Raw genomic sequence first — 13,888 nt, forward strand, 5'->3', positions numbered from 1 at the left:
TCTTGGTGCTTTGTGTGGTTTCCACCTACACGTTGCATTGTTCTCCAATTGTGTGCATTTGTGGGGGAATAAGAATTTCTTCTTCATTAGGCATTTTTGAGATGATGTGTATATATAAGTTGACTACACTGTAACCTTGGGTGTCTACCCTCAACTACTTCAACACGTCTTATCCCTTGTACTTCACTATGTTCTCTCTACCTCTCTTCTCATTTGCTCCCCTTACATCAGATTCGTTTCCTGTATATGTTTCTGGAAGTAACCATGTGTAAACTACACTGTTATGTTTACTAGTTCTGTTTTTAAGTTCCTAAATTGTTGCTTCATCACTGTTAAGACTGTTCCCTTGGGGGACAGGTTATGCCTGCTTGTAACCTTCTTGTAACCATCTTCTTGTAACCACGTGCCCAGATGCTTCAGGGCAAGGCTGCGCGCTACAAATAATAAAATACAAATGCAAAATCATCACTCCAAAAAGGCTTCAGGCTATGCACCCTCTCCAGAAGTCTGTTTCGGAAAATGACTATCAGAAGGCCCGTTTCAGTTTGCAGTCAAGACATCTTTTGAATGTCTTGCCCATTTATAATTGCATTTGAAGATTTGTTTGGAGCAGATTTAGACATAGGGTAGTAATTGCATAATGTATGGGTCTCAGGGCTTTATCCTAAAGGTCCAGAGAATGCAATGGATTCTTTAAGAGGTACTGGAATCAATAGGACCTCCTAGCTAATGACCAGAAGCACCAGGTTTCACAAACTTGTAACTTTCGATACCAGTGGATCCTTTCAAGTTGGTGCACTGAGGTCCTCCAGATCATCTGCAGTGGTGTAAAGATATGTCCTCGAAGGCAGCAAACAGTACAGCAAGAAGTGCAGAAGATTACGTTTTCCCCATGTGAGCATTGTTGCTGTGATTGCAGGGATGTTAATGTGCAGGAGACTGAGGCCAGAAGCAAGCCAAGGGTCTTGGGATGAAAAGGAACTCCCAATGCAAGTGGCCGGACCGGAGACCCCCGTGCAGGAGAAGGGTGTGGGTCCGCAGTGAGCCAGAAGTAGTACAAGTGGTAGTGGAAGTCCAGGAAAGCAGTGCAACCTGCAAAGCAAGTGTCTGAGAAGCCGATGAGTGAAGCACAGTGTTCTAACACTTTGCACGAGCCTTACTGGTGGTTGTTTCTAACTCCTAATTGAGTCTCGTATTACATTATGCGAGCAGGAGCTGTTTGGTGTATTCAAGGTACTGTTCACAATGAAAATGTAGCACTTGCGTATACTGTGAAATAGCTAACCTTTGCGTGAGAGTTAGTCGTCTAAATCCATTGTTGAACTACTTTAAGACTCTTGTTGTATAACTGAGTGGTCGCGTGTCCCTAATTAAGAAGAAGGAATGCTCTCTAAACCATTACTGAATACCTAAACCTAACAATACCCGAGTTACAAGGTATAAAGACTGAAAACATGAAAAGAAGGTCGCTTGTGCCTAATTGTAATTCACAAATGAAGACAGAACCTTATCCTGTGCCGGTATGCAGCAATACAATTCTCTTTTCATCTTTCGACTTTGAAATCTACCTGGAAGAGAGGCTGCTTGTGGCTAGATGTGTTTTCAACTAAGAGACTGAATTTTATATATAGAATGTCTCTTCTGGGTACAATATTTCTACGAAGTAAAGAGTTTAACCAACTGGAGAAAAACGAGCATTAACCAAGCCAAGAGGCAACCACTTTGTGTAGTGAAAGCAACCTTTCCAAGAGGTGAAAAATGAATCCATCTCTGCTGTGAAGTTCTTAACACTGAAGTGACCTAAAATACCAGTATTGCCTGAAGCTGAGAAAGTGGCACGAACGGTTCTGGGCAATTATTTTGTGCTGATGACTAACAGAAAGGTGTGAGTAAAGCAGGAGAAGGGGAAAGAATTGCTGCTGAAATATATTTTGGAAGTAGACAAAACCCGGGGTACCAAAGACTACAGAAGCCAGAGGAAAGTGAGTCTTGTGGGCAGAACCAAGTTGTTATCGTGGTAGACAGACGAGAGAGACGAAGAGGTGGTCCCTTTGAGAAAGTCATTAAAGGAAAACTGCCTTGCCTACCTGAAAGGGTTGAAGAGTCTTGGCAAAACCTGCCTAACCATTCAGAGTACTGAGCAGTGGCAGTAGTACTTAAGCTTTGGTGGTATAATAAGTTGTTAGCAGATGTAACCTTGAAGTGGTATGAAGCAATATCGTACTGTGGGGCAAAGGTGGGTGTTCTCATGGTCCCAACAGTAGAAATATGGTGGTTGAAGTAGAAGCATCAGCACAAAGAAAACATATTGACAAATATACCAGTGTAAGGTTGTAAATAACGAAGTCCCAACTGTTGATTAAGAACTCTATTGTTGACTGTGGGGCATATTACATCTTCTTTTGAACTGTGGCAAGTTATCTTGAAGAAGAGACAATCTATCATAACCAGGATTACCATTGGTGCCATTTCTTTTCTGGAAGTGGGTCTTCCATCCAGGAACAAAGATCTGTTACCATTGGATTTTTGTTTGAACTTTCTTTTTGACTTGGTACTAACAAGAGCTGATTCAAAACCTTTCCTTTCCTTTGAGCATTTTGAGTTGACCTTGAATCCTTGGAAGGGACTTTTCCCCAGGACAGGAGAAGGTCATACAGACATTGTTAATTTTGTTGCTATATATATTTTTTCTGTAATTGTTTAATGTGAGGGCCAGTGACCCCATGCTGGAGAATGTTCCCAGACGTGGACCCCTTGCTTAGTTCTTAGATAGGCACATCTTCACCTCACTGATGATGCCCAACAAGGATGAAACACATGTATGGGGTTGCTGTTGGTACTTTGTTCAGAGGAGAATTGCCTAGCATTTTGGTGCTGGACTGCCCTTGGGCAGCACAAAGACTAATATGCAGGGAAATGTCTTCTCTGTGAAAGGGACAGTGAACTAAAGACTTGGTAGAGTCTCTCCCAGGGGTTATTCACCCAAGAACAGGTCATTGGGCTGTGCTCGTGCTGGTAGAGAGATTTCCAGACCCCCCTTTGTTTTCCCTTAGCTGTTAGACTAGTCTGGGAAATCGTCTATAGAGTAGGGCCAGCAAGGTATTTTCTTTATATACTTTCCTTAATAAAATTGCATATTTTGAGAAATCTACAAGCAGTTGTCCGCCTCACATTACTGACCCCTCACAGTGACATATCTCTTGGGATACAAGGAGAATGAGAATGTAAGCCCTATTACCTTATATGTTCATTAACTATTCTCCTTCAGGAATCCAAAGCATTCCCAAGCCATCATGGTGGAAACCACTCTGAATGATGATTGGTTGGAACTTTAGTCTGGAAAGGCAGTCAACATTCTAAACTGCCTTTCATGGAAGATTTCATGTAGGAAGGTCCTGTTTTGTTTAGCTATTCAGTATCCAGGCCTAACGTGTATTTTGTGAAGAACAGTGACAGGAAACGGCAAGGACGGGTTACAGGAGCTTCGAGGAACACTGGTGTTGGCATGATCTGTGAACTGAGTTGTAGTCAACTTTTTGTGCCAAAGAATTAATTGAAGGTGAGAAGCAACGCAGTTAACTCTACTAGACTGTTAATCTATGCAAGGGCAGTGCATGACTTTGACAAGCGAACTAAGAAAGATAGTTGTTTTTGTGCTGTGCAATGGAAGATTTCCTACAGATGCAGACATCCTTATGATTGGGGTCTCTGTAGTGCTCTTGCGCCCTTTTGTTTCTAATTCCATTTCATGAAGAAAGAATTGTTTTTTCCTATGCAGTAACTCTGAATGACTAAAGGAAAAGAATTAAGAGTTTGTACAAAAGGGGAGTTAAACTTAGAGTAGGATGGACAAGTTGAACTACAACCACAATTCAACATAACTATATAGTGTGCTTAAAGAAAACTATACAACCACATTCTCTGGTGATGCATGAAGTAGCTTATTAAAGAAATAGGGTTTTATTAGATTGTTTTTAGGGAACGTTAGTTATTTTCATTTTTAGATTGTTTTCTGTCCAGAGCTTGGTCTTAATATAGGCCTGTGGGAACTACCACCAAAGTTTTGGATAACAAGATGAAAATGTCAAGCATGTCCTATTCCAAAGCCAACACTTTTTCCTCTAAGCTATCGCATGGGAGAAGAGGTTTCAGATTTTTTTGGGTAGTGCTTAACTGTGTAGTTTACCAGTGTGCTTCTTTGTTCACATCCACTGCAGATAATCATATATCCTTGAGGATATATGATTCCCCCCTGCAGTGTGTGTGGTTCAGCTGTTGATCTAGTCAGCTGTAGACAACATGCCATGGTGTGTCTGTGGGGTTCAGCAGTTCCTGCTAATCAAGCCATCAGGACCATATACCCCCAAAAGAGGGTTGTATACGAATTGTTCGTTTTACAACTGTTCGAATTACAATTGACCTTTTCACAATTGACCGAATTGTGAAGGTCAATTGTAACATATATGTGGGGGGAAACCCAATGCCAAACCCCCCAAAACCCCTATATGTGTGTGTGTGTGTGTGTGTGTGTATATATATATATATATATATATATATATATTCAATTGTGACCCTTTAAATTCGGTCAATTGTTCATTCGAACAATTGTAAACAAACAATTTGGGTAATACCCAAAAGAGAGACTTTCGTTCCAGATCCTTCGCAGGTTTGCGTGGGTTTCAGTTCCGGATACTTCCTCTTCGGACAAAAAGCCTAAATGATGGTCTGGAATGGTCCCACATGACTCCAGTAGGGGGACGCATTTCTGTACATCTGGAGGCTTGGTGGACCATTGTTCATAAACTCTAGGATGGAAGGGCAATGGAATGAGTCCTTCCAGCTGAAGAGGGCTAGGGCTTCTACACCCGCATATTTACAGTGCCGAAATCCAACCAAGCTGGCCTGGGCGCTCTTTTAGAGCTGTCAGAATTCAATCTCCACATTCCCCAACAAATTTTCAAGATGATCACGCTGGCACAAATCTGTTCATCTCTGGTAAGAGACGATTGGCTCTGCGTAGTATCTTCAGGATGCGTACCTTCAGATACCTCTGCACCGCAAATACCTTTTGTCTTTTGGTAAGAGCGAGTATTTTCAGCATCAAGCCCTCCCCTTTCGGCTGAGCTCTGCTCTAAGTCTTTACCAAGATGATGGCAGCGATAGCAGCTTTTCTTAGGCTTCAGGGAGTCCATGTCTCTTTCTCTACAGCTTTCTCCTTGGATGTCGCTGCACCCCAGAATTCAGCCTCCTAAATGCAGAAGTTACTTCAGCTGCTTTTCATTCTGGTGTTATCAGTAAACTGGAGGAAGTCTTCAATGACAGTCTCCAGAGACCTGATTTTCTTAGGTTTCCGCTGGAAGACAGCAATAGCCAGAGTCTTTCTAACAGAAGGCAAAATGAGGGATCTTATCCATGCATGTACCCTTTTCCTAAATTTTTATTGATAGTGATGTATAGTTTATTTGTATTGCGCCTATACACGCGTGTTAAGGCAAAGGAGGGAGCATGGGAAAATACAATGACATTCTTACGAGGCCTTCAGACATTAAGAATGTGAAATTAACTATCGTTCTAGGCCTGATGACATTTCAGAAGGTGCAAGAGCTTTGACAATGATGAGGGAGGGAGGGGAGGTAGGAGATGGGACAGACCACGACTATCGTACTAGGCCTGAAGACATTTCTGGTAGTGCTGGAGATTGACAAAAGGTGAAGGAGAGGGGAGGGAGGAGGAGAGGAACAAAACAAACGACTATCGTACTCTGCCTGATGACATTTCTGGTAGTGCTGCAAATTGAAAAAAGGTGAGGGGGTGGGAGAGGAACAAACAAGCGATTATCATACTAGGTCTGACGACAATTCTGATAGGATAAGTACATAGAATATAGTGAGGGAAGGAGGAGAGAGGGAAAAGACGCAGAGAGGAAGAGAAGACTGAGAAGCAGTGAGTGTGGTGAAAGAGAGGGAGAAGCAGAGCCGCCGAAATAAAGTGTTATAGAGCACATAAGCAAGTGGAGAGAGCACATCAATTTGCAGAGGTCAGTACTGAAGACATAATGTTGCAAGAGATCAGCAAGTGCAAGCCAGGATTCAAGTTGTGATGGGCACAACATGACTCATGGTCGCCATGATTACGTGATGCTTCAGGAAGTCCAGCATGAGAGCAAGATTCGAGATGGGTGAACCAACGGGAGTCCAAAAGTCATATGAAAGCATCAGCAACAAGGTGGTGATGGTGTCACCAAAATGTGTCAATACAAACTCCCATAATGGGCAGAGAGGGATTGTTGATTAAGCGGGTGGGTGGACAGCAAGATGAAGGATTTAAGCATTCAGGCACCGCATGCATACAACAGGGGGGAAGGACAGTAAAATAAGAGGCAGGCAGCGTTACACAACTTGGACAACTTAATGTGCCACGGAGCACCTGCCCTCACCCAGCACTGGAAAAGTTGGTGTTGCCTGATGATGGTGGAGATGGCCTGTGTTGACAGAGGGAGTAAACGCGTGTTGGCGCATGCTTACCTGCTGTCTGAGCAGGGGTTCGGGCCCTGGGTCCTCCTGGTCCAAACGGGTATTGCCCTTTTCTTTGCCCATCGCTTCGAATGGCTGGGCAAGAGATGCCCTTGATCTAAGAGTTAAGAGCAGGAAGGAAGAGGCAGGGCTAAGAAGGTGGCTGGTGCTTAGGCCAGGTGATCTAGATTCACATGCACCTGCTCCCCATCTGCCTCACATATCGGCATGCTTTTTCCAGAGACGTCTGGGCTTGATGGCTTAGGAGTACGCAGTTGACACTGAGACAGACCTGGTCTCAGGCGACGGATCCAGACTTTCAGTTGATTCTGGTGACTCCAGAGATGATTCCTAATCTCAAATGATGTTCGGACTACTCCAATCAAGAGGTTGGACCCCCTTTTTGGAAGCATTTCATCATGTGAAATTAACAGAATCCTCGCTCCCCGACTAGGTCACTACTCTGGGTCACCTGGTGGTGTTCGACCTGTAGTCTCCTGTGGACGGGGAACACCATATGCACTACCTCAAATTGCTAGCTGTTCTAGCTTTGAAAGCTTTCCAGTCCAGCATCACCAACAAAGTAGTTTGCTTCAGGACAGACAACTCGCTCTTGATGTTTTAAGTAACAAGCAAGGGGGCACCAAGTCACTTCCCTTGATTGGACTATCACTTGTGACGAATCCTTGGATGTCGCCCCTTCGAATGGATTGTGTCCACCAACGTATTCTACATCTTTGACATGTAATGTCCACAGCTGTGTACTTTGGATTTTTTTTTTGCAGAGGGTGTCCTGCGTCGATGACGTTGGGTCGAAGTCCCTCGAAGGCCTCAGTCGAGGGCGACGTCACCGGATGGTATAAATAGGACGCACAGCGCCCATAACCTCAGTTCCGTTTCTTCTGCAAATGTTTGCTTCGGGGACGCGGCGTGCCTCATGTTTTCCTCGTGGATATGTCTTCTCCTTCAACCCCTCAGACTCCGCGGTCTGCCGTTAAGACTTGCCGGGACTGCAATTCTAAGTTGTCGATTACGGAACCGCATCGCATTTGTTTGTGGTGTTTGGGTGAGAGTCTTGACACCGACGACTGTTCCAAATGCCAGTCGCTGACTGCTAAGGATTTGGGGGAGCGTAAGGGGAAGTTACAGGTAGGTAGGGGTGCTAAACCCAGTAAGTCCCGTAAACCTGCTAAGGGGATGTCCGACGATTCGAGGGGCGACTCTCCTCGTCGGAAGGAGTCCCGGGGATCTCAGTCCCAGAGTGGTTCCCGCCATTCTTTGTCCTCGTCTCGGCATTCTTGAAAGGGCCGCCACCGGTCACCTTCCCTGTCGTCCTCAGATGCTGGTGTTTTTCCAATTCCAGGGCACAGTTCCATCCGCGCCTTCGAAAGAAGCCGGCAGGGAACGGTCTCGGTCCGTTGCTCGTGCACCTTCGGGCTCGGGTCTTAAGCACGATTCTCATCGGGAACCTTCGAGGTCCTATTGGGGCAAGGTTCAGGGTGATTGCCAAAGACTTGCGGATTCCAGATCTCTGTCTTCGTCTCAGGCGAAACTGCAGAAATCTGACAAGGGCTCGAGGTCGGCGTTGGCGCCGTATCTGTCGGATACGGATTTCGAAGCTTTGCCTTCACACCAGCCCTTGGCATCGTCGGCTCCTTTGTTGACGCCGAAGCCGTCTGCGCTCTCGATGCTTTTGGGGCTTTTTGGCCGGAATTTGCCGATGGAGGTCCCGGGTACTGTGGATCCTCCGAGAAAGGCTACTTCCAAGTCTGTGAGGCTTGTTAAGGATTCTAGATCTTCTTCTGTCCCGAGCAGGAGTTTTTTTCTTTTTCTGGATGACATCTATGAGGATGAGGAGGGGTTGGATTTGGAATTTGACCCTGTTGAGCCTGATGTGGCTGCTGTCTTTTTCGGGACAGTCAATTGGAAGAATTACGTCAATCTCTTCATGATGCCAGCGGCTTGGACACTTCTTTGGAGGGCTCATGCTTAATCATCCTATAGGAGCCTTATGGCTAGGGTCACTGAGTATCTTGTTTGGTCTAGTCCTCCGGAAGCTTTTATCCAGGTTGACTTAATGGATATTTTGGATCAAGGTCCGTCCTCTGACCCGGTGTTATCTTTTCATTTTACGTTGCAGAAAAGGGTGGCGTCTGCTTGGTAGTCACCGGAATCTCTTCCGGCGGTTAACAAGTCGTTAACTAAAAAATACTGCCCTTCCCGTAGGGACCCCTACTACCTTTCCTCCCACCCTACTCCCGAGAATTTGGTGGTTCAGGCGGCTACAACCACCTCGAGGCAGGCAACGTACCCTACCATCCCTCCTGATAGGGACGACAAACGCTTCGATGGTTGGGCACGCAAGGTGTTTTCTGCGGGGAGTATGGCACTGAAGTCGGCCAACTCCACTTGTGCCTTAGCAGGATTTTCACACACTCTGTGGAATTGTTTCTCTATGCGACTGAGCATATTCCTGATGGATGCCATGTGTGAATCCCTTCAGTCGGGATTGGACACGGCCGACAGTATTAGCCGGTCCATGGCTGTGAGCACCGTTATACGCAGATTTGCGTGGTTGCGGAAGTCGGGTTTTGCTCCGGATGTGCAAGCCAGTCTTTTGAACATGCCCTTTAATGGCATACATTTGTTTGGCAGTAAGGCTGACGAGAGCCTTGAGAGGTTGCAGACCTCAAAAGCTGCAGGTAAATCTTTGTGCTCAGCTGTGCGTCAACCTCCGACCTTTTCGTACTAGGGGACAGCAGTAGACGGGAGGTTCCTTTTTGTTACTATTCCTCTTTTGGTAGGACGAGAGGAGCCGCCAGTCAAAGGGGCCAGCGAAAAATTACCCGTGGTGGTCAGGGAAATAGGGGTGCAAAAGCCGCTCAGCAGCTGCCTCTGCCTTCAGGCACTGCCACAGTCGCTCCAAAACAGTCATGAGGCAATGTTCCATTGTTCGCTGGTTGGGGGCAGACTGTCTCAGCATCTCGAAGAATGGCGAGCTATTACTTCGGATGTGGGGGTTCTGGATACAATAGCCCACGGCTACTGCCTTCCCTTCCTAAAACAGCCTTACGACAATCCACCGGGTACTCTCTCCTCGAAGCTTCCAGATCTGCTCCTCGTACAGGAAATCTTGACCCTGCTGGAGAAAGGCGCTATGGAACTGGTGCCTGTAGCGGAGAGGAACAAGGCATGGTATTCCCCATATTTTTTGATTCCAAAGAAAGACTGGGATTGAGACCCATCTTTGACTTGCGTTGGTTGAACAAACCTCTCATGCAGGACAAGTTCAAGATGGTCACTCTTTCTCAGGTCCTCCAGGCCCTTCGACTTCAGGATTGGTTAGTGTCTCTGGACCTACAGGATGCTTACTTTCATGTGCCGATTCATCCAAAGCACAGAAATTACCTGAGATTTGCAGCTGGCAGCTGGCACTTTCAGTTTCGCTTCCTGCCATTCGGATTGACCTCCGCCCGAGTGTCTTCACCAAGCTAATGGTGGTGGTGGCAGCGTATCTCAGGCGAGGGGGTGGTATTCATGTCTACAGCTACCTGGACGACTGGCTGATCCGTGTGCGTTCTCCCTAGCAAGCGACAGACGATCTCAGTCTCACCTGCTGCTCCCTCCACAGGCTGGGCTTCTCCCTCAATTTCAAGAAGTCGCATCTGACACCTTCCCAACAGCTCCAATACATCGGGCTGTGTTGGACACGTCCTTGGAAGTGCTTGCCTCCCAAGGTGAGGGCTCATCACATTGTGCAGATGGTGGACAAATTTCAACATGCCCAGCGTCTCCCAGCTTTCGAATTCTTACGGTTGTTTGGCCTCATGGCATCCTGCATTTTTCTAGTGCCAGAGGCCAGGCTGAGAATGAGATCCCTGCAATGGGTCCTCAAGATGCAGCGGTCACAATTATCGGGAAAGATGTCGGATCCCGTTCAGATTCCACTCTCGGTCTCCCAGGACCTTCTGTGGTGGGCCAACGAGGGGAACCTGATGAAGGGGGAGCCGTTTGGCAACCGTGGCCGGAGGTGACAGTAGTGATAGACACTTCCCTCACAGGATGGGGAGCTCTTGCCAACGATATGACCACCAGTGGTCGTTGGTCTCCGTCGGAGTCCAAACTCCACATCAACCTGATAGAGCAGAAGGGCATCGGGCTGGCCATGAAGGCTTTTCTGCCGTCTGCGCAGGGGAAGAGTGTCACGATTATGATGGACAACGCAGTGGCCATGCATTACCGCGACAAAAAAAGGGGGGGGATTAGGGTTACTCCCGTTGTGCAGAGAGGTGATGCAGCTCTGGTTTTTGGGCAATCCAGCAGTGAATATCACTCAGCAGTTCATCTGGCCGGGGGAGGAGAATGCAGCGGCGGATGCTCTGAGCAGGCAGAGCACAGTCTGTCACGAGTGGGAGTTGGCTCAGGAAGTCCTTCTGGAGATCTTCGCCCTTTGGGTAACCCGACAAGTGGATCTCTTTGTGTCCAGTGCCAACCGGAAGCGTGAGAGATTCTGCTCAAGGGCATTTCCTCCGAGAGGAGCTGTAGACGCATTTGTCGTGGATTGGTCATGCCAACTTCTGTACGCGTTTCCTCCGGTCCCAGTCATTCCTCAAGTGTTAAGGCGGTTCGGAGCCCACATGATCCTCATTGCTCCGGATTGGGCCAGGAGAGCGTGGCACCCGTACCTTCTAGAAATGTCCATCTGCCCTCCATGCCTCTCTCTCTTTCTCTTTCTCTCTTTCTTTCTCTCTTTCTTTCTCTCTTTCTCTCTCTTTCTCTCTCTTTCTCTCTCTTTCTCTCTCTCTCTCTCTCTCTTTCTCTCTTTCTCTCTCTTTCTCTCTTTCTCTCTCTTTTTCTCTTTTTCTCTTTCTCTCTCTTTTTCTCTTTCTCTCTTTTTCTCTTTCTCTCTTTCTCTCTCTTTCTCTCTTTCTTTCTCTCTCTTTCTCTTTCTTTCAATTTCTTCTCTCTCTCCTCTCTCTCTTTCTTTCTTCTCTCTCTCCCCTCTCTCTCTCTCCCTCCTCTCCCCCCAGAGGTCAAGACTCTCAACCTTCACGCTTGGTATCTGAAAGGTTGAGATATAAGGATTGGGACCTTCTGGATTACTTGATGGAGGTGTTCCTTTTGGCTAGGCGGCCGACAACCAAATCCCTGTACCGTTTATACACCAGGACCCCAACCGGCCCATAAAGCTGAGGGTTGCCCAATAGCACTTTAAGATGGAATAGCAGCACCCGTGAGATGGATTGGGATGCAGATTAATACTCAAGAATCAAATCAATAATGACAACTCAATGGTTTGGCAAAGGGAGTCTGTTTAATGACAAGTACAAAAAATTGGGAGTTTCATGAATATCCGCGGTTGCGTGATCTTCCTTCTCGCTTCACAACTCCAACGAACTTCATAAAAAACACATCATTTATACTAAAAATTCGTCATCCCTGACGTGTAACGCTTAAACTGTTGCATGCAATTCTATTGGTACTAGGAAGGTAACTTTAATATAGGTACTATATCTGTGTATGGTAACGGAGTAAGGGGATTGGGTAAACACTGTCAAGTGGGACATCCAAGCCCTACCTTAAAAATGGCTACTGTAGACGTCACTAAAAGTACAATGTCCCATTGGTTCTACTAACTATAGGACCCTAGATTACTTCCACTATGATTGGGTTGGCACCAATACCACTCATACTTTTCCATTTTGCCTACCAGCATGCAGAATAGTCAGCCAGGTGCAGGGTGCCCTTCAGCTCCCCCGGCCTTCCTCCAATTAGTGCTACAATCAATCATCACTTCAGGGGTCATGTGTCAATTATTTCACTGTGGTTGGCCTTGAGACTGCATCTCTGTCTGGAAAAAGTTCTCATATCTTTGCGTGGCACTCCGCCATGCGTAGGTGTGAAAGTCTCACTTCTTCTCGCTCGGCTGGTCACGTGATTCAGACATCATAAATTTGCTTTCTTCTCCATGTAATTTGTGTATTTGATTTTCGTTTTGCCCACCACCTGCCTTCTGCTTCTTATCTTGACCTTTCTGAGCAGGATATTCTGTTCCTTACTTCATTAATTGTAGCTACTGTTCATCTATTTTAGCTGATACAACCTTGGCTTTTTTGGCACGATTTGTCTCTGCTGAGTTTCGCTTCTGCCTTTTATTCTTGATTTGTCAAATATGAAGCTCTCCTCATGCGGCCTCTAGTAACCTTTGGTTGATTCTGCTCTTTTGCATACTGGAAGTATACTTAAATAACGTGCCTATTTTGAGGTAGATATGTATAGGTGACGCTTGCCGCAATCTATCTTACTACTAAGCATAGCAAGCCGCACGATTTTCTTAGCTTTCTTGTGGTTCCAAGCATATGTTCATGCAGAAATTGGTTGAATATCTTCGTCATGCTTATGGCATAAGCTTCTTACATTTCACATCGTCCTTATACTTTAGGTTTGCGATGTCCCTTGTTCATGGGGTTTCGTCTTTTTTTTAATTTTATTTTTATTTGCCTTTATTGGTTTTTATCATATACAACAATTATTACAAAAAAAAAAACAAAAAGGAACAAATGAAGGAACATCAAGATACATACGAAATAATGCACCGGTTGACACAGTTGGGTAAAAGAAAAACAAAAACAAAAAGGCTTGGTGTCAGCTCACAGTGTCATACAATTTTCTCAGTTCTCAATTGAGGTGCATTTCCTAATACTCAGAAAGAAAAAACATCTCCCCTTTCCCCCCTTCCCCCCTCACTTAACTTGGCACCAGTTCGTTTATCACAATTAGAGCTTTGAGACGTTGATAGGGCAATGTTTCCGACTCCAGTGTCTGACCACACAGTCTTCGCTCGTGTCAAGAGATTTTCCCCTTTTTCTTTTTTTTTTCTTTTTTCAGTCACCACTACCTGGGCATTGGATTTCCATTAGGTCTCCTCAGGTTCATCTGATAGGGACTCCTTATCTGTCGTTAGGTGTCGACTTCTAAAGTCCATCCATAGGGTTTCGCATTGGGTTACCCTTCCATGCAGAGCGGCCGTTATGGTTTCCATCAGGTAGATGTTGGTGGCTAGGGCAATCCATTCACTCTTGCTAGGGACTGTACCGCATTTCCATTTGATCGCCAGGAGGGCCCTGGCGGCCAGGAGTAGGTAGGAGGTCAGGCCTGTCACTCTGTTCCACTCGCCCACATCTCATTCCAGGGCAAAAAGCACCAAGTAGGGGTCAGCATCTCTCTGAATACCATCAATTTCCTTGATCCACCCCAGTACTTCGTTCCAGAACACTTTGATACGCGGTCAACCCCACCACATATGCCAATAATTAGCCGTTTGCCCACATTTCCTCCAGAATGTCAGACTCTGAGACATTTTGGATAGCCTGAGG

General features: G+C 46.0%; 1 protein-coding gene across 3 annotated transcripts in view; it reads left to right on the forward strand.

The window, feature by feature from the left end:
• DPY19L4 (dpy-19 like 4) overlaps positions 1-13,888 on the forward strand; it is a 1,351,687-nt gene that overhangs the window by 576,827 nt on the left and 760,972 nt on the right. The gene's annotated exons all lie outside the window — the stretch shown is intronic.

The sequence above is a fragment of the Ambystoma mexicanum genome, chromosome 5q (genome assembly GCF_040938575.1).
Source record: "Ambystoma mexicanum isolate Mex_15411 chromosome 5q, UKY_AmexF1_1, whole genome shotgun sequence".
In the NCBI taxonomy this organism is placed as follows: Eukaryota; Metazoa; Chordata; class Amphibia; order Caudata; family Ambystomatidae; genus Ambystoma; species Ambystoma mexicanum.